Genomic DNA, 7,085 nt, shown 5'->3' on the forward strand with positions numbered 1-7,085 from the left:
CAGCCTGGATTGATGTGTTCTCCATGGCAATTGTAGCAGGATTGATGTGTTCTCCTGTGAGGCCTGGATTGATGTGTTCTCCATGGCAATTGTACCAGGATTGATGTGTTCTCCTGTGAGGACAGGATTTATTAGTTCTCCTGTCGAGGCATCCTACCCATGCAGTCTGGGACTCATGGGAAGTACCTCTCATCTGATCAATGAGCAGAGAAATGAAGTTAGGAACCATAGTAGTACCGATGGACGCATCGTTGTAACTACCGTACTCCCTACGCTAGGATGACCTCCATTGATCTGGGATCAATGATACTGGTCTGGGACCAGTGGTAGGAGTTGTACCATACTATGACGCTGACTTCGGGTCGGTTGAGACTGGTCTGGGATCAGTGGTACATACTCTGAGACTGACTTTGAGTCAGTGGAGGATGATATTGGTCTGGGACCATTGGAGTTGTACTCACTATGACGCTGACTTTGGGTTGGTTGAGACTGGTCTGGGACCAGTGGTACATACTCTGAGACGGACTTTGAGTCAGTATGATACATCCTCGATCATTTCTTCTTCTTCATAATTCGGACAAAAGCAGAGTAGAACAGAACAATGCAAGAGCAGAGCAGAACAAAACAAAACAATACAGATCAGTGCAGGGCAGAACAAGACAAAGCAGAACAGGCAAAATAGAGCAGAGCAGGGCAAGGGTCAGGGTGTACAAGGCAATGCATTTGATGGATGAATAGTAACGATCGATAGACAGATTGCAGATGAAGTTCTCCATGGTTGAGAGGGAGTGTTAAAATTGGCAACCAGGGCAAAACTTCATGTGTGTCATCTTATTCATGGCTAATAATATTTTTATTAGATTCCTCTCGTCGAGAGGTGTAGGATTGATATAAAGGTCATCCAATTTCGATAAGTATTCATGGAGATATGATTTTATTTTGATTATGGAATTATTATCAAGCCGACCTACAACTCATGTAGGCTCAGAAGCCCAACAGTCGCATCTATTCACCCACCAACGTTGTGTATAAATATAAGAGGACTTTTCCTCATTTGGACTCACTCATCTCATCACATCTCTCTCTCTCTACTGCGCAGATATGAGTCTCTTCTCTACTGCGCTGAAATGGGTCTCTCTCTCTCACACATGTGAAGCTGCAACTGCAAAAGTAAAGATTGACTTGCGTGGCCTAGAAGATCTCCTCTTTGGAATTGCGTTGTAGGTTCATCTGAACCTCCTTTGAAAGCCGCAACTTTTGGTGGTGGAATGAAGTCAATCCGACGAACAGTTTGCAAGATATCGACTGCCCTAGTTTGAAGCCGGAAACTGCTGAAACTGAAGCTGCAACTGCAGAAGTAATGATTGACTTGCGTGGCCTAGAAGATCTCCTCATCTGAACTGCGCTGTAGGTTCATCTGAACCTCCTCTGGAAGCCGAAACTTTTGGTGGTGGAATGAAGTCAATCCGATTGTCGGTTTGTGAGATATGGTCTGCCCTAGTTTGATAATGAAGCCGCTAATGCTGATGCTACTGATCTAGGGTTTGCTACTGCTTATATGAATAAGATTTATTGTACTATTTCTCTCTGATGAATTATTGAAGATAAAAGAAGATTTGATCAAAGGGTTTCCCCACACATTGTGGGGTTTGTCCCTGGCTAGCCGCCACATCTTGTGTCTCTTATCTTGGCTTGTTTTCTGTCGATCGTTTAATGTTCTATCTGCACTTTACTTTACTTTATGTACATGTGATTGCTAATCGGTGGAATATAATAAGAAAAAGAAGTAAACTGTTATAAGCATAGAACATACCATAACTTAACACCTCTCTCTACAAGCAAAGGAGAAGCCCTCATAAACGAAGGAAGAAGGACTAAAATCGAAGTTTAAGGCACTGTTTTCTATGGTAGAAAATAGTCACACGTGCGAGAATCAGATCTTTCTATACAGTCATAACGACCCTACATCTAAGTTAGTTGATTGGTGGAAAGAATAAATGAACCATCATAAAGAAGAAAGGTCTCATCAATAGTGTCTTCTCTAGAGCAAGTGCAACAAGGTGAGTAACAAGTTGAAATAAGAACGAAGTGTCGGAAGAAGGAGGACGAAGCGCTGAGGTCCATGTGCTGGAAGGTATAGTGCAGAAAGAGGAAGGGTTTGACTTATGCTTGGAGGATATCCTAGTCAAGGGTCTAGGGTTTGGCAGTTTTTCAAATAAGAAGCTTCAATAAACAAAGGGTTTTCCTCTCAAGAGTGGAGAGGTTTTGTCCTTGGCAAAGAGCCAAACTTTGTGTTTTTGTTATTTTGTTTTTGGTAGTAGTTTGATGAAGTACACACATATGCACTAATAAGAAGAAGAAGCATAAGCTAACAAGTATAGTTAAAAGACTCTACAAATTGTTATCAAGTAATGAAGAATCACACTACACTACTTTGCCCTAGATTCTTCAACAATTATCACAACTTATCACTGTAGGGTTCATTGGTCCTTCAAACAAATCAGATAACAACTTCCTCAAACATACTGCTTCTCTGCTTACTTCACAGGCAGCAACATATTCAACTTCAACGCTACTCAAAGCAATTGAGTCTTGCTTTTTGCTCATCCATGAGACCATGGAGGATCTCAAACTAAAACATCCTCCTATAGTGCTTCTTCCATCTTGCTCACTGCCTCTCTAGTCAAAATTTGTATATGTTAATTTTAGATAACAATGGTATGTTTTATGCTTTAGAGCAGTTTACTTCAATTTTTCTTGTTAGCTCAATATCAATTTCCAGATTAGCAATCACATTAACATTGATAGTAAATGCAGATTGAACATAAACAATAAGCAGAAGACAAGCCAAGACAGGAGGACACAATATTTGGCGGATGCCAGGGAAAAAAACCCCAATGTGGGGAAAACCCTTTGATCAAATCTTCTTATTATTCTTCGAAAGTTTAGTAGAGAGAGAGTACATCATACAAAATTTACTTGTCCAATCACTGTAAAATAGTCTAGTGAAACTGCAGCCAACAAGATGCCCTAACCAGAAAGTCAAAGATGGTCAAACCAGTAGTAAATCTCCTCCAAACAACTACATACCTTGGATCTAGGTGAACAGTCATGTTGTGAACTTTGGACCTGTGGGAGATCAGATTGCAGTGGACAGTCACCATATTGTCGTATTATCTTGAGAGGGCTTGGACCTACATTCTTGCAGTGCCTCGAATCTGTGATTAAAGGCTCAGAGGTACAACAATTTGGAGAGGCCCGACAAGTGTGTGGACAGTCACCCATAAGGCTCGAACCTGTGAGATAGTTCTATCGTGTGGGCAAGACTTTTGGACAATTTGTGTTTAGCTGCCTTTGTGACACTTTGGAGCATCTTTATAAGTGTTGATTGAAGTAACATTGACATCACATCTTGAAGAATATCTTGAAGGCCTAATGGAGTAGTTCTTTTGTAGAAGATTGATGTGACATGAAGAGCATTGAAGACTCCTACCAAAATTATTGAAGCAGACCTCTATCCTTGAAGAGGATTTGGAGAAGATTTTGTAGGTCCTCTGAAAAGCCATTGAGGAATTGGAATATTGTTGAAACATTTTGTTGAATACTTCTTGCAAACACTTGTGGAAGAGGTTCTTGGAGACAATCTTGTTGATCTTGAAGGCCTCATGGAATAGCCTTTGAAGAAGTTCGCCTGTGTAGGAAAGTGACATGAAGAGTTGTAGAGACACCTTCTAAGAAGACAAAGTTGTCATTGATAAGGTAAGTGCTTTGAAGATTGTTTGAAGGCATTGTTGAATGTGAAGATATTGTCATGGCTCGTTGCAGAAGATATTGGGAGTTGTGAAGAATCATTAAAGATATCTTGAAGAATTGACACTGAGGGTTGAAGCCCTAGAGGATAGGAGTCTTCAACAAGAACAGGTTGGAGCCTGCATCAGTGAAAGGGTTGGAGCCCTAGAGGTTGGAGCCTCATAGAGACAAGGTTATTACCTTGGGAAGATAGGGTTGGAGCCTCGTGAAGTCGAAGTTGGTGCTTGGCAAAGTACAAGTTGGAGCCTGATGGATTGGAGATTGGTGTCTTCATCTAGGGTTGGAGCCCTAGAGGTTGGAGCCTCGTGAAGTCGAAGTTGGTGCTTGGCAAAGTACAAGTTGGAGCCTGATGGATTGGAGATTGGTGTCTTCATCTAGGGTTGGAGCCCTACACTATATTGTATTTGATTTATTGAAAAATAAAACAGGTTGAAGTCCTTGTTATGTTGAAGAATCTAGGGCAGAGCATAATTAAATTGATTCTTCATTACATGACAACAATTTGTGAAGTGTTTATACACTTAATCTTAGCTTGATGTTCCATTCATTATTAGTGTGAGTGTTTACTTCATCAAACTGCTATAAAAACAAAAGAGACAAGAACACAAATATTTGGCTTACTGCTAAGGCCAAAACCTCTCCCTCTTGGATAGGAAAACCCATGCAAAATTCTTCTTATAGAGATTTCATTGACGGATACCAAGACCATGACCCTTGACACAATCTACCTTTCCAAGACCAAGACATCAATCCTCCTTGAGCACTGCTGAGATCATCATGATTAACGCTGCTATACTTAGGTTACTACTACACCTTCACTTGTTGCTCCTTCACTTGACCTCTTCATTAAGATCACCATCACTGTAGTACTGAGATCTTTACATAAGATCCACCAAGATCATTTACCAAGGCAGCTGAGATATGAGAGTTATATCGAGATCAAACTCATGATCCTATAACTACAATAAGACTATGTATCACAAAGATCATTCCTTAATATCAATACATACAGTGATCATACACTGTGTCTGTCATTACTATGGTTCTGTCTGGGAGAATGCCAAGATGGTATATGAACTGATCTTTTACATAGTGATGCTGAGAATGTAGCTCTACTTCACAGCGGATCATTACGCCAAGACTATTGCAGGGATATCATCTTAATTCACTTCATCAATGATATGTCGAGACTGTGGTTGTGCCTAGAAAGAATGCCGAGGTAACTAGAGGTAGATCCAAACCCTTATTCGAGGTTGCTTCTGAGATTGAATACCCTTCACTGTAATACCGAGGTTATCATGACTATGCCGAAAATGTGTCTAGCCCAGAACTCATATTGTGTCCTCATCCGAAGTCTTCTCTGCTCCATTCATCTGAGTTTTAGCTTGACTATGCCTTAAACTTCATAGAAGTGTTGAAAATATCGATATCGGCAAAATATCGGCGAGGGTCTAGAAAACATCTTATCGACAATATCGGCGAAAATATCGGCAAAATTTCGGCAAGCATAAAAAATGCATAATATATTCATTTTTTTTGTTTTTTGTTTTATCTTTTCAAATTTTTAAACATATAAAGCAATAACAACATGAAATAAACACATTGGCACATAAATATGAATAAAGCACTGATATATATGATGTCAAATAGGAATGATACATCAAAGGCGATACCAAATCTTGCTGATCCCTGATAATTTTCCATTCAAGGACTCAAATGTGGAGAACCAATACAAAATAACATCACATATATAAAAGTATCTCATCATCATGAGTTAATGTAGCAAAACAAATAAAACTAGCAGCTATCTATCTGAAATCACTACCCTCTCCCCCTTTTATGGGAAAACACGATGGGCTGTTTGCTAGGCCTGCCCCTAGTAGTAGAAGGCCCTGGCCCTGCCTCTACACCTAATGTCAAATAATGAGTGCTAGGTATGGAGCTGTGATCTCCTCTATCTATAGCAGATGGTGTTGATGCTGATGCTCCCATAGTGTCCTCCTCCTCGTCCTCCTCTTGCTCCTCCTCCGAGTGCTTCTCCTCCTCTGAGTCCTCCTCCTCCTCTTGCTCCTCCTCCGAGTGCTGCTCCTCCTTCGAGTCCTCCTCCTCTTGCTGCCCCTGTTCTAATGGATCATCTGGCTCTAACCATGAAGGTGACTCCTCCAAGATGGGCTCCTCAGACTCCACCCTCCACTGAGACAATACATCAATATTGTCTAAGGAAATGGCATCTGGATCCATTGGTGCTTCTATTTGCCTCACTTGAAGTCGGATGTTGTAATGCACATACACTAAATCATTGAGGCATGCGAACTCCAACCTGTAAGAGTGTAAAAAAAACTAATGAGTCTTGACTCTTGACTCTTGACACTTGAAGGTCATAAATTAAAAATTAAAAATTACAATAAGTGTAATTGCTCAACTGAACGCTGGAGCTCAAAGTTATACTTGTTGTGCTTTTTTGCGTGTATTTTCTCAAATACACTCCAATTGCGCTCACACCCTGAAGAGCTACATGTTTGACTCAAAATTTTTATGGCTAATTTCTGCAAATTTGGTGCCCTTGCACCATATCTTCGCCACCAAATATCTACAACAAAATAAAGAAATAAAAAATTCAAAAACTTAAAACATAATTAAAATTTCAAATAAAAGTTACATAATTGAATTAAAAAAAAATAGAATTATAAGTAAGGAAATTCTAAATTGAAAATTCTAATTTCTAATGAGTGATGACTTGTCACTTACGTGGCATGAAGAGGGTCCTTTCCCTAATAGCATCATTAAAGCCAAATAGGCCAACACAATACTGATAAAGCTGTATCTCGCGATTGATTTGCTACAAAACTCAGGATCAGTTACCATCCTATGAATACAGGAATGGAGCCCTTCCATCACCTCACCATCAAAATCAAAGCCGCATTTGTATGAAAATGCGGGGTTGAGGAAGAGTGCTGCTGCATGAATGGGTCGATGAAGCATCCCTGTCCACCGACTATCAATCACATCCCATAACATCATATGCTTATCAAGGCCGGTAGAACCCTTGTCTGCATAATAAGAACAAATGGCCTCCTTGGCCCTATCCATGGCCTCGTACAAATAAGCCATTGCAGGGTTCTCCCCATCTACCAATCTGAGAACCTTTACCATAGGTTCACTAACTGAGCATGCTTCTTCTACTCCACGCCAAAACGTCTCAGAGTACACCATTTTTGCAATGGCTTTCCCGTCCTGTCTCCTGCTATATCTACAACTACGCCAGTCATTAGACA

The sequence above is a fragment of the Pinus tabuliformis genome, chromosome 2_2 (genome assembly GCF_031772625.1).
Source record: "Pinus tabuliformis cultivar Carrire ecotype Pingquan chromosome 2_2, CPIR1, whole genome shotgun sequence".
Classification (NCBI taxonomy): Eukaryota; Viridiplantae; Streptophyta; class Pinopsida; order Pinales; family Pinaceae; genus Pinus; species Pinus tabuliformis.